General features: G+C 40.3%; 1 protein-coding gene across 4 annotated transcripts in view; it reads right to left on the bottom strand.

The window, feature by feature from the left end:
* The window catches only part of GOLIM4 (golgi integral membrane protein 4), an 84,834-nt gene that overhangs the window by 38,957 nt on the left and 31,604 nt on the right, over positions 1 to 14,273 (bottom strand). The gene's annotated exons all lie outside the window — the stretch shown is intronic.

The following is a 14,273-nucleotide window of genomic DNA, read 5'->3' as shown; positions in this document are numbered from 1 at the left end:
TTGTCTGCAAAGAATTAGAAATTCTAAAGTAAAATTCACATCAATTTTCAAAATGGGGGGTAAACACTTTAGGGTCCTCACAATTAAAATAAAAATGTATGCGTTTATAAGTTCCACATGCTGGGTAAAAAATAGCCACAACAGACACAAGTCTGAGCTGACTTCTGCACGGTCCGCCCCTTTATAGAAGCAATACTAAGCAATACTCTGAAAGAGGTTTCCTTCCATCTTCTTTACCAGCCCCTGCTCCTCCTGCTTCTCAAAACCTTCTCTGTGAGGTTTCATGTCTTTTCCTGGGTATGTGTCCACTCTCTTGACTTCTACCACTGTTTGCACAGCAGTTAGCCCCACATCTATATTTCTAGCTCCCATCTCTCTCTTAGGTACTAGCACAGCATTTCCTAAAGACTCCAGGGTTTTTCCACCTAGGTATCCCTTAAGTACTGCCAAGTCCACATGATCTGAATCGGAACTAAGGCTGCCAGACCCGTGAGAAAACCTCAGCACCCCATCGGCATGAAAGAGATGGTGTATTCCCCCACATCAAGGAAAACACAGGTGAGAGAGGCAGAGAAATGAAGAGGGGAGGGACTCTACAGAGAACCTATGAAAGTCAGGTTCACATCTGCCATGGTACCACGGCTCCCCCTACCTGCCCTGTCTACTCTGAAGAAGCCAGCGTTGCCTGGCGAGTAGAGAGGAAGTGTGGATGTCCTAGGGGAAAAACAGGGAGGAGAAGCTTATCAGAACTCTCTTCCCCACCTCTGGCTTCACATCTACAGCAAACAGGAGCTCGAAGAGTGGGAAAAGCTCTGCCTTTGAATGAATAAAATAAGAAAATAGGTATTTTATTTATATAATAAAATGTATGCATATGGACTAGACCAGACATAACACTTACTAGACCGAGACTGTGTTTATGGATAAAAGTTACAAATACTTTTTTTTTTAATCTGAGAGAAGTCGAGAAGTATCCAAGTCTGTGTTTTTATTCTGGGACAGAAAACCCAGCCTCACAGAGTGGTTTGTAAAAGGCAAAGAAGGGGAAAAAAGGCAAAAACTGAATTTCTGAGGTATGCTTTGAATCCTATTTGTGCGGCATTATGGTCACCTATGATCTCATTCCTTGCCAGACTAAGCCCAAGATGTCATTTGGTTCTTCGACCAGTCTTTAGCTGCCTTTGGCTACCAAGATACAATTTAATCATCAATCACTGACTTGCCAGGTACAACACATCCAGCTGCCCAGCACTACTGGCCATCCCAAAGGGCCAAGGTCACACCCACTCCCCTCCCTCACACCTGCTATAACTCCGTGCTGCCTGCCCTTTCCCCAGTGTCCCAGCTGCCAGTTACCAACCACTGCTGTCCTCCTTCCAACATGCTCAGCATCTCCTGAGTCCTCCACCTTCTCCCCATGCTGCATATCTCATCTTGCCATCCCACAGAAACTTTCCATTTCCAGGGCTCCCTCTACAACTACCACAGCCCCTACCTCTACTCACACTTCTGCTAACCTCTCTGTGCACAACCCCTTAGAATGCCTGCCACCACCTGAACTGGCATGGTGTCCTCCCCCACAGCATGTGTGCCCCAATCTCAGCTTCCCCCGCAGCCTCAGCCTCCCACAAGTCATCCTAACAATCCCTGTCCCAGTCTTTTTCTCCGTCCGGGTTCAATTTTTTTTGCCAGATGACCCCTACCCCCCTCCCTGTGCTATTATTATAAAGGATCCAATATAACTCTGCATTTATTGAGCCCCTACTATGTATCTGGAACCACATTATGTGTAGAAATGCAAAATGAATAGACATGGGCCTTGGCCACAAGCAGCTCAAGCCTAACACAGTAGATAGGTTAGGTAATTTTTATATAATTAGAGCTAAATACATTTAGCGTAATAAAAGTATATTTAAGCCCAAGGAAAGACAAGGATGAGCTCTGGATGGGAGAGGGGTGAGGTAGTCATCAGAGGTACTCATCTCTTGCCTGGCTTTGAGAATGAAGAGCAATTTGATAGAAAAGGGTGCCACGGGCGAAAGGCATCTCTGGAAGACATCACAGGGACAAAGGCACAGAGGTCGGAAATTGGGCTAAAGGTAGCTGAACTCCAAAAAGCTTGGTTGTAAGTCCATTGTTGAGAAATTACATTTTTTCCCAAACAAATCTGTACGGTATATAAGTCCCTCTGCCGATTTCTGAAAGCCTATTAAAACCAAGAAGTTCCTTGAATTGGTACTAACAGTATCATCTGGAATGATGTTTGGAACACGGCAGAGGAAAAAAAGATTAGCACTTTAAGGATCTCACTAAGCCATGCTCTAAACTGCATGCTTACAGTCTTTGAGAATTTCAGTCAGGTGGGAAAAATGTACAGGGAACCAGGTCTATTACAATGCTATCCCGATATCCCAGAGGCAAGAATAGGATGGCAGAGGAACACCTGAGCCCCCCAGCTGGAAGGAAATACACTCCCTCTCCTCTAATCCACTGGCCAAAGTTCCCAGGTCTGGGTAGGGTCATGGAAACATAAACATGCCAGTTAAAATGGAATTGTGGTGCACGAAGTGGATATATCACAGATGATTTTAGCAAGCACGTGCATCACTTTCAAAGAAAGGAACAGGAAGAATAGTCAAGATCTTTTTTCCAATGGAACTGAAGTGGCAGTGGGGGTGGGGAGGGCCCAAGTTTAGGGGCTCCCAAGGAGGTCAGGACCACTAGAGGGAAGCGATTCCAGCCTAGAAACATCCATGATTTTAAAAGACAGCAGTATAATCAACAAGACAAACAGGAGAGGACTGCTCACCATCTATCGCCAGGCACCTCAGACTCTAAGTAGTAAACCTTGTTATGGAATGGTAAGGATAGATGGGAAATAATAGAGGGGAACGCTGCATTTGCAAATTACAATCTGGTGAAATTCTTCACTTAAGATACAGCAGCAATCACTACAATCTTGCTGTTGCAAAGTCAGGCTTGTATGGGACTTGGTAATCAGGTAATGACTGTCTTTGCACTGGGAAGCAGAAAACTCATCAGTATTATTTCATCTTCAGTAAGAGTGGGGGGTCCACTAGATTACAGCAAGTAGAGAGGGAGTATAGGGGATGCGATGAGAGGGTGGGAGACAGTGCTCCATTCTTTAGTCTCTTCCCTGCAATGTGGTCACGTAGATAATGTGCCAACAGCTGGTCCAAAGTACCCATTTATCATACTGACTCATACAACTGTCTTTGACAGTTTTATGCTCAATGGGAATTTACACACTCAACATATTAATAGCAGTGTTGTCTCAAAAGCCAGAAAATCCTTGGATACACAGTTACAAACTTTCATCAATAACCTAAACAGATGCTACACAATGTCCACTAAGAGAAGGACATGTTTGTGGATTCCAGTCAAAATTCAAAGGTCTTGAGAAATCCTGAGATATTCACGGATGAATAAGATGGCATCACTAGTAGCAAGATCTAAGGCATGAAGAATGTGGTTTTGCAAAAGCAGTGAACAAAGATGTGGTAAACAGGAAGAGAGGATATACACACAAACCATGAGGTAATCGTACTATTCATGTTTTCTTACTCAGAACTGGTCAAGCCATTAGTATGGCACCAGTTTCTAGTCCTGACGTGAAATAACTTAAGAACGCAGAAATGGTGTCAGGGTGGAAGACCACGAGCAAGGGGGAGGGAGAAAAGGGAGCGGCAGCAACTCGCAGAGGCGAGAGGTGGGAGAAGTGCCTTTCCTTCCTCAAGTTCAGGAAAACAAAGCCAAAAGGAGCCTTAAAAGATAAGCTGAAGGACACCACATTAGGGAAGGGAAAGTGGGCGTGAAAATTCACCCTTGGAATTGCAAATTCGAAAAAGAAAGGCAGAGAAAGAAAGAGGCAGGCAGTAACATAGTGGTTGAGAGCACGGAGTCTGGTGTCTGGACTCAAATCCCAGATCCATTCCCTATGGGGCAAGCTGCTGAACTTCTCTGTACTTTAGTTTCCTGACATCGTCTATGGGAATAATGACAGTATCTATCTCTCTGGCTGGAAGTCAGGGTTAAATGAGTTAATATGTGCCAAGTGCTTAGAACACCACCTGGCACAGAGTAAATGCTAGAAAATCCTAAAATACTTTTTTCTCCTATCTGTGGTGGCTTAAGATTGCCAGAGAAGGAATCAGAGGCTTTCAACCCTACAATTAAAGTCTAATAATAATGAAGTAATTATATATATATGTATGTGTGTGTGTGTGTATATATATATATATAATACGGAGAGAGGGCAGGGGACTCGAAAAGGCAATAAAATATTAATCTCGGTTCCCTTTTACTTAAAAGAAATTTTTCCCTTAAAAAAAAAAGAAGAAAGTAAATAATCAGTCCAACAGCTCCAAAACTCATAAGCCTTTTTTTTAATATAAACTGAAAGACCTAAAACAGACCAGATAGAATTTTTCGTGTCCTTTTAGTTCTTCTAGAAAATTTCCCTATCAACTAAACATACATACACACATACACCCACATTCCCCTTAATTCTTTTAACATGCATTCTCCAGGCCTTTGAGCTAGTGATTTATCTAGATAGGTTTACTGTTTCACTTAGAAGGAGGATCTGCTAATCAATCCTTGTCACCTATCTCTATTTTTCTATTTATACTCTGAAGTCAAGGGCATCAGTGAAGATGAGCTAATACTGCTAGAACCTCTACAACAAAAAAGGTACATAATGAATATTCTCAAAGCACCAGACAAGTTTAAGGAAAACTAAGGACAAAAATAATGATTCAATCTTGGCATTCAAGATTTTTAATGCAGAATAACACTGCAATGGGGATAGGATTTGAATCACAAGAACCCATGAGAAAAAGATGAAAATGCATAATACTCATCATCTCCCCTGCTTCCTGAAAAGGAATTTAATATTTTCCATGCAGTGGAGAATGGAAAGAGGTTTTACTCCTCCTCCAAGCACTCAAGAGTTTAAAATCATGCCAGCTTCCCACAGCAATTTTCCATTTTAACTCTGACTTCCTCTGAAAGTCACAAGAGGAAATTAGCTGTATACATCCACTTATGGGCAAAATACATATCCATGACATTTCAGGGCAAACTGCTCCAATTCAGTATTAAAAAGCAACACTCCAAAATTAGACAGAAAACATTGCTAAGTGTTTTAACACCTTAAGCCAAGAGAGGGCAATGTTTCTTTGGCAGAAGCAACAGCCCATAAAATTTTGCTTTCAGTCTTGACAATAACATAAGGTTTTAGCTTTATAAAAAACAAACAACTGTATGAAAGTCACACAATTCAACTTGTGAAAACATTAAGAATTGCAATTACCTTTATCACTTTACAGAGGATAAAGATTAAAATGAAAAAATCTGTGCTTTTGACAATTGTGGTTGAAGGTTTGTTTTTTTTTAAGATTTTATTTATTTATTTTAGAGAGAGAGAGCAGGACGAAGGACAGAGGGAAAGGGAGAGGGAAACTCAAACAGACTCTGTGCTGAATGAGGGGCCAGAAGCGGGGCTCAATCTCACAACCCTGAGATCACAATCACCTTGACCATGAAATCAAGACTCGGCCACTTAACTGACTGAGCCATCCAGGTGCCCCTGTGGTTGAAGATTTTTAAGTAGGATAGCAAGAGGAATGACAAAAAGGAAGATAAATTGAAATCACCTTAGTTGCCAGAACATAATCCTTTTGAAGATTTGTTTTGTCTTTGTTTTTAGGCCTAAAATAGCAGGTATTTATTACAGGCTTTAAGAACAGTTTTCTGTTGTGGTTCTAACTCACCAGACGTGGGATGGAGGACAGCCGCCCCCTCTTCCGTAGAACAAGGACTTGGTAATTAACAAGAAGACAACATCATAGATACAGTTTTCCAATTATCTTTCCCTCCTTCATCATTTTACCTCATAAGGAGTCTGAGAAAGAACAGAGGAGATCTCCTTGGAAAATAACCCATATAAAACAACTAAGTAAAAGAAGAGTGTGGCGACATTCTGAGGATCTCACTGGATCCTCCCTCCAGCCCCCAGGGGGCAGGCAAGGGCACCCTAAGTCCCCCGTCAGCGTCTTAGCCCGACTCCTACACTGTCTTCATAACTTCACTATGACCTGTCACAGTTAAGTCCAGCTTTTACTTCTCACTCATCCTAGTTTTACATCTTCTAGTACAATTTAACCTTTCCAGTCTGCTTGACAATTTATAGCTGAATTCAATTATTAATTAACCTTTTCCTATGGTTAGCTCCCTTTACTAAATTACATATTCACATTCCACGCCCGGGGGCAAAACCTCACAGTGGCTTCCCATCACACTCTGAGTGAAACCCAACCCCCTCTCAGGGCTTCACCAGATTGTTGTACTGCTCCAGCCTGTCCCTCCTTGAACAGGCCAGGCCCCCTCTCACCTCAGCACCTTGAACTGCCTCTCGCTGGCACCTCCACTGCTCCTTCTCCAGGCACCTGCACGACTGACTCCCTCATTTCCTGCAGATCTTTACTAAAAGGATACCTTCTCACCAAGTCCTTTCCTGGACAACCTACCGAGAATTGCAACCTGCTCCCCACCCTCAACACTTTTACTCTCCATTCCTACTTTATTTTTCTCCTTAGCACATAACACTCTACGGTATTTTTTTTTTTTTTTTTTTACTTAATTTGTCTTATTTATTGCCTTTCTATCCCACTAGAATATAAGTTTAGTCAGGGTAAGAATTTCCGGTTTGCCTTCTTTCATTCCTATATCCCTGGCACATTGGATTGTCGACATTCGATAGATAAGAAATGAATAAATGAACTATATGTGCCTTGAAGGCTGGGATTGGCTATCTCCTTAAACTTCCTCTTCTATATCCCAAACCTTCATTACTACTTCCATCCCAATACCCCAGTTCCTAATATCTAGTGGTATTCAATAGCTGTTAAATGAATGAGTGCATTTAGAAGAGACTTCATACTTTTGCTCATTTGTCTGCCATCCTTTATGTCCAGGCACTTTTAAACTAAATTTCCACATTTGTTGGCTCATTAGTACTCATGTATCGCAGAGAAGAGAGAGAAGAGAGAAGTAACAGAATAGAGATTAAATATAAATTTATCTGTTGATGTGCAGGCTCGTAAGATTAGCATTAGTTAAATCATAGCCCTGGAATATAGACGCTTTCAGGATGCTGAGAGAAAAAAAGGACAGTCTGATTAGGTATTTTTCTACTGCATGGCAATTGAAGGTTTTCTGGGGTTTTTTGTTTTTTGTTTTTTTTTTGCTGCACAATAAAGTTCCTATAATAGCTCACACAAGTGTCTATTTTTAAGTTTGCTAATGCATACAGTTTATGAAGTCGTTTAAATGGAAATTTTCACCATGATTTGAATGGTGCTTAACTGCCTTTTCTATTTTGGATAAAACTATACCCAGGCTTTCCCTCATGACACTATCGGAGATTTGGCTTTTTCAAATAAGGATTACATTAGCTGACTTAAGATATATTTCTTCATACGAGTCTTCTTTCAAGTGGTGAGCTACTAATAATCATTCTTATTATTAGATGAAATCTATTCACTTCTCATGAAAGGATTCTTCTCTTAGGTCCTCAGAGCTATTATATTACAGCCCAGCAGTGTTCCAGGCACCTTGGGAAACACAAAAGTGTAGGACTGACTCTTATAAAAAGCTTATAATCAATAAATTCGGGCTGTGAGAAGAGGCAAAGTCAGGTAAAACAGTAAGAAGACAATTAGAGCTCACCAAAGGTTAGGTGAGCTGACATAATGACTTGCTGAGCCAGCAGATTTTTAAACAGACTCTCTTTGTAAGAGGAGAGGAAAAATATCCTCCTGTCCCATGAAAATGTTGCACTCTACAAAGCAAAAATTATATATATAAATTATACATACATATGCATATATATTAGAAACTTAAGGACTCACAGTCAATAGAAGCAAAATTATTCTAAAATTAGATGTATATAAATAGACCCTGTACAGTAATACTTTTCTTATCTAGCAGTCAGATTTTAGCAGGACAGCATCCCAGTGTTTCAGGAAATAATGAATGAGAGAAAGAGAAAGAGGGAGAGAGGCTTTTGGTCATCCCAAATTGATGCAAGGATGTAGAAGAATGCCCTTTAGATGGGCTAAAATATGCAAAAGCACATTGGTTTTATAAAGGACTATGCATTTATGCATATACTTTTCAAAACTGATGTGCTTGAACCAACCAGAAAAGACATTTCATTTTCCTAAGTGATCTGATTTCATCATGGGAACCTGTCTCTATGGACACTTCCACCAACACCAGCAAAGAGGAAACAACCTAAAGTACTCAAGTATCAACCCCTAAGAGGTTTTTACTCTGTATAAACCTGCATGGCAGAGCATAACCACAAGGAGGGCAGGATGAGCCAGGCTACAACTGACTTCTTCAAATCAACACAACAGTACACAAGCAACCCCATCTTCATCCAAACTCCCAATGTCACATTTTCACCTCAAGATGTGAAATTATGCAATATATCTTGGAAGAGGTTTCATAAAAATCTGGCTTATACAGAGATATTATTTAAGGTTACGTATCTATTGCATCCTGAATACTTCATTCAACAAATCAAACAAGTATTCAGTGAACACTTACTATGTACCAGGCACCGCTTCTGATATTTGGGAAATACGTTATGAACCCAACAGTAAAAAAAAATATTTGCCTTTGGGGAGCTCATATTCCGGCAGATATATAAATGATTAGGAGCTAATGAGTGTCAGCGGCAGGGGGAGGGGGTTGGGAACAGGGTAAAAGAGACTGGAGGTATGGGGAGGATGGGTCACATTTCTAAATCGGGTATTCAAGGCATGACTCACTGAGGAGAAGACATCTGAGCCAAGACTTGATAAAAGTTCAAGTTACTACTACAGACATCTAGAGGAAAATGTTCTAGATATAAGGAATGCGCAAGGCAAAAGCTCTACAGGGCAAGCATACTTGGGATGTTCTAAGAAAAGTACGAAGTCAGGGTAGCTGAGGTAGAGTGAGCTGGAAGATCAAAGGGCGAAGGTGGGAAAGGGGACAAATTGGGATGGGCCTCATAGAACCTAGTGAAGACTCTAGCTTTTACTCTAAAACGCTTTGGAGGGTTTGAGCAGGAATATAGAGTGATGACTTAGATCTTAAAATAATGATCACTCTGACCGCATGGGTGCAAGATGCAAGCAGCGAAAGCAGTTATTAGCAAGTTTCTGCAGTAATCCAGGCATGAGGTAACGGGAGAATAGGACCAATGTGCAGGCTATGGCAGATTCTGCATTTATACTGAGAATAAAACCAGTGCATGTTATCAGCTGAGATGGGGAAGGTTACTAGTGAAATAGGTTTGTGAGGAAGATCTGGAATAAGCAATTTATGGATTACAGAGTGATTTACTCAGCCTGCAGGAAAGACTCTTACAGGCAACATCTTGTGTGGATGTTGAGAGATGACGATGGAGGAAAGAAGACAGAAAAATACAGACAGTGGAGAAAGAACATGCAAGAGCACTGAGGCAAAAACAAAAAATCTGGGAGCGCCTGGGTGGCTCAGTTGGTTAAGCCTCTGCCTTCGGCTCAGGTCATGATCCCAGGGTCCTGGGATCGAGCCCTGCATCGGGCTCCTTGCTTAGCAGGGAGTCTGCTTCTCCTTCTCCATCTGCTGTTCCCCCTGCTTCTGCTTTCTCTCTCTCTTTCAAATAAAGAAATAAGATTTAAAAAAAAATCTGTTTATGGTATTACTCAAACTGAATAAGAGTAACTTTCTTAATAGCACAGATTCCTGGGGCCCAACCTGCATCTACTGAATCAGAATTTCCAGGGAAGATACCCGAGAATCTGAACATCTAGCAAGTGTGTACCACCTGCCCCCCCTCCATGTGCTTTTATAAGGGAGTTCTGGAAATGCTGTTTAGCATAGGGATGATAGGAAAGTGGGCAGGTGGGGAGAGAATGAGTGAGGCAGGGCTGCCATTGACTCGATCAGATCTGCATGGTTGCCAAAAAATAAGTTTATGGGTGGTGCAGAAGATAGAGAATCCAAGAGAGTGTTGAGGTTGATGGATTAGTTTAGGAGGTCATTGCAATAACCTAAAATAAAGTAACACGAAGGTTAAAATTCCATATTGCCTGAATATGAGATGATCTCCAGTTATGCCAATAAGACAATCCAATTTAAAAAAGTTGATTGTTTTCCCAACTGGAATATACAAAATTTTAGAGCAGTGAAAGATATTCTAACACTTACAGATATTCTAAAGTGATTAAAGATATTCTTACAGTGATTAAATGTACAAAAAAGTGGTCAACTAAATTAATCATCAGGGAAATCAAATTAAATCATAATGTAATACCACCATTCTCCCATCAAAATGGCTAAAATTTTAACAGACAGACAATACCAAAGGTTGGCAAGACCTTGCTGATGGATGTGTGAGTCAGTCCAACCACTTTAGAAAACTGTTTTGCAGTGCCTGCCAGAGCTGACGAACACAGACCTTGTGGCCAATAAATCCCATGCCTAGGCATGTCCCCAACCAAATACATTAATTTAGTTACCAGAAGTCACATAGCTCTAGAGTCTTAAGAGCAGCACTACTCATAATAGTCCCAAACTGGAAATAACACAATCACCTATCATAGGAGAATGAATAGGTTGCGGTTGTTGAAAAAAATTAAGTATCACTCAGCAATGTGAACAAACTAACTGTAAGAACATAGATGAATTTCACAGACATAATGTTGAGGAAAGAAGCCAGACAGCAAAGTGGTACTTACTAAATAATTCTACTTATAAGCAGTTCAAAAACGAGCAAAGCTAATCCGTGGTGCTAGGAGATGGGATGCTGTTCACAGTGTGCATATGGCAGGAGGAGGCGGGCAGCCAGGGACCGGGAGAGAGAACAAGAGGGAGCATTTTTGGGTGAGGGAAATGTTCCGGTTCTTGGTCTGAGTGCTGGATACACTGTCTGCTTTGTGAAAATCCACTGAGCTCTATACTTATGATTCCTCTACTTTTCTGAATGTATACTTGTTTATATAAGGTAAGGGTATTTGTTATTTTCAGTTCAAGTCACAATGAAATTAAAACACATTTAGATATGTCACTTTTTTTCGACCCACATCTCTCCAAACACCATGATTCAAACTCTTCACGCGTTTGTCTGACGTCCGTGTCTGTAGTACCACAAGTCAGAATTTTAGTCCTCTGAGTTTTCTGAAGCATACCCAACTTCACTGGAGACACAGCGTTTGTGGAATCTCGGTCTGATGCTATCACAGGAAACATCCTAAGCTGCAGACATCTGGTAAAAATTAGGAGAGCTGATAGTTTCATTTGTCCTATAGGTGTATATTCATGCTTTCTGTATCGTTAACTCGAATGTACTGCAGTGCTTTTGGGGGGTTGGTAGTAAAAAGGCTTGTTTATAAAAACATTTTGCATTTGCAATTGGAGAACACAGTCCTGGGAATAAATAGACCATTCTAAGTGCTATTTCATCCTTAAAAAAAAAAAAAAAAATTGGTCAGGTGCCTTCCATAAATATCTAACCACATCAAACAAGGTCATTTTGGGCTAATGTGTCTTCCTCACACAGTACTCTGCTGTTTAAAATAAAGCAGTTGGGAACGCACCCAGAAATAGCAGAGGCTTTGTGTTCACTCCAATACAACAACACTCCCTCTTTTTCTGAGGAGTAATTTTGCAGGATGAAGGGAACCTTGCGTTATAATATTCAAGCATATGCAATAATCATTGACACAGGGAAAGGAATGCCCAGAAACAAAATATATTTAAGGAAATCAAATCAAAATGCCTGAGTGACTGATTCAAAGTGCACCATGAGAGTGGATCCAAGGATGGTACAAATATTTTTGACTTAGGCTACCGTGTGAAAGATGGGTCCAGGATCAAGGAGGCCTGGGGTGGGGCAAATCATGTGTCACCTGTTGGACATGTTTAATGTTTGATAGGAATATCCAGATAGCACAGAGAAATTTAAAGAGTAATCTAAGAAACTCCCGTGTTGCTGGCAGAGAGAAGTTCCTTGCTGGGAAGGGCCATTTCACCATCTCTTACAGGTCTAAGACCAACACAAGGATCCCTCTGAGGCGAACCTGGCAGCCTATTCCCCATAGCCAGTCTTACTCTTCCTGACATATCTTTGTCCTACTGCCACCAAACTGTCTGAGTACTTATGGTTACAACTGAGGGAACTTAAATAATAATAATAAAATAAGGGACTGTGGGAATAAAGTCAGCACTCAATGTCTAAAAGTTACTTTACCAGTTTCACTGGAATTCCTACTGATAGCCTGAATTCTATTTTCACTTTTGGCCATTCATTTTTAAGCTTTCCTTTGGGATAAAAATATAATTAAATATTTCTTTATTTATAAATATATAAATATATTTATATATTTATAAATATAAATATAAGAAATATAAATATATTTCTTTATACTTTCTGCTACAGAAAATGAATATTTTCCTAGTGGTTTAAGAAGAACACATGTGGCTCTAAACAGGAATATCTTCTGCACTGAGCTGTTGGGCACTGCCCAACTTGGGGCAGCGGGTTACCATTTAGTCATTAATCACTGCACACTACGGAGAAGTCCTTAAACTAGAGCAGGGCTGGGATCACTGGGTGAGACCCTCAAAGGTCAAATATAAAAGTGTTATCCTTTCTTCATCCTTTAAGAAAAGGCGCACTACTTACTAGGAGCTGTGGGCTTGAGGGTGACAGTGAGAGATTTTTGATGATGGTATGATGCAAGAAGGATATAGAGGGTTTTGTGAAAGCATATCCTGGTGAGCAGTCCTTGGGATACTTCCATCATACTGGTCTGCATCATGTAAATAAGGTCATGCATGACATGACACCCAACCCTCAAGATGATCAGCCTCTGCCTTCACTGTGATCCCTGGAGGCCTCTCTGAGCAGTATAGATGCCCTTCCTTCTCCCCCCCACAGGGCCCTAGGCATAGTTCTACCCACAGTCTTATTATCATTTTATATATAGATTTGCCACTTCTATTGCACTGTGGATTACTTATGAGAGAGTTGGTCTCTTTATTATTTGGACACTAGCCTGGGTCTGGTACAAAATGGGTACCTGTTAAATGTTTATTAAGTGATTGAACTAATGCAGAAAAATGAATGTCAGGGTCGAAGGCTGCACGGGTTGTTAATAATGTACTCTGCATATCAACTGTTCCATAAAATTTATGTATGTAAAGCCTTATGGTTACATATCATGGTGGACTTCCAAGAGTCCTCTTTTAAGACACTTTAAATTTGATACAGCTGACTTGCACCAAAAGAAGCATGGGAATTCACTGGCAACCTCTAAAGTTTCTCTATCAAAGGTAGAAAAAAATATATCTATATTGTTTAAATTAACAAAGTACATGGGGACTTTTGAAAGCACAGAAAAATCAATAAACAGTCCTGATCTGTAGTAAGGAGCATAACTGGATGCTGAAAGAAAAAAAGAAAAAATCTTTGATGGTATCAGCATTCTAATTAGAGTCAGACTTCCGATTTTTCTTCTCAACCTCATTCCATAGTTAGAATTCAGATTAAATCCATTGAAAATAAAGAGGACTGAGATGAATTCTACTGAAAGAAAAAAGCAACAAAGAAAAAGGAGACAGGCTGACAAATAGAATTAGATGGAGACAAGAGATAATTTAGAGGATTTTTCAAATAATTTAGGGAAAATACCACTGGCCTGAGCCAAGATTCCTGAGATCCAAGCTGCCTGACACTAACCAGTTCTGTGCTCACAACCAAGAAACTTCACCTTTCTGTTTCCTCAGCAATAAAATGCAGTTGAACAGTTGAGTGGCCAAGGTCCTTCCAGTGCTAAAATTCTAACCAAGCATATTTGCAGTAATTACTACAAGAGTGGTGGCACTGACAATACATAAATCATTTCAAATTGGTATTGTATATTTTCAATATATTAAATTTAAATACAAGAGAGAAAGGACCCAGTTTAGCAAAATGCTGAGAAAGGCTCTGATTTTTTTTAGGAAAAAGCTTTTGACAGAAGAACACGATTGCAGATTTATCTGTTTCCCACGATTTTCAAAAAGTTGAAAATATATATACAAGCTAAGACCCTGTGCCATACTTAAGGTGTCCTATAGTGGGCCTCTCCTTTTTTATAGATTTGGCTGTGAAAAATACAAACACGTTTTCCTTTTCTGACACTGAATGAATAATAATGAATGAATAATAA

This window comes from Phoca vitulina, unplaced genomic scaffold (genome assembly GCF_004348235.1).
Source record: "Phoca vitulina isolate PV1807 unplaced genomic scaffold, GSC_HSeal_1.0 scaffold8, whole genome shotgun sequence".
In the NCBI taxonomy this organism is placed as follows: domain Eukaryota; kingdom Metazoa; phylum Chordata; class Mammalia; order Carnivora; family Phocidae; genus Phoca; species Phoca vitulina.
The sequence above is the reverse complement of the archived record's forward strand: the minus strand, read 5'-3'. Positions and strand labels throughout refer to the sequence as shown.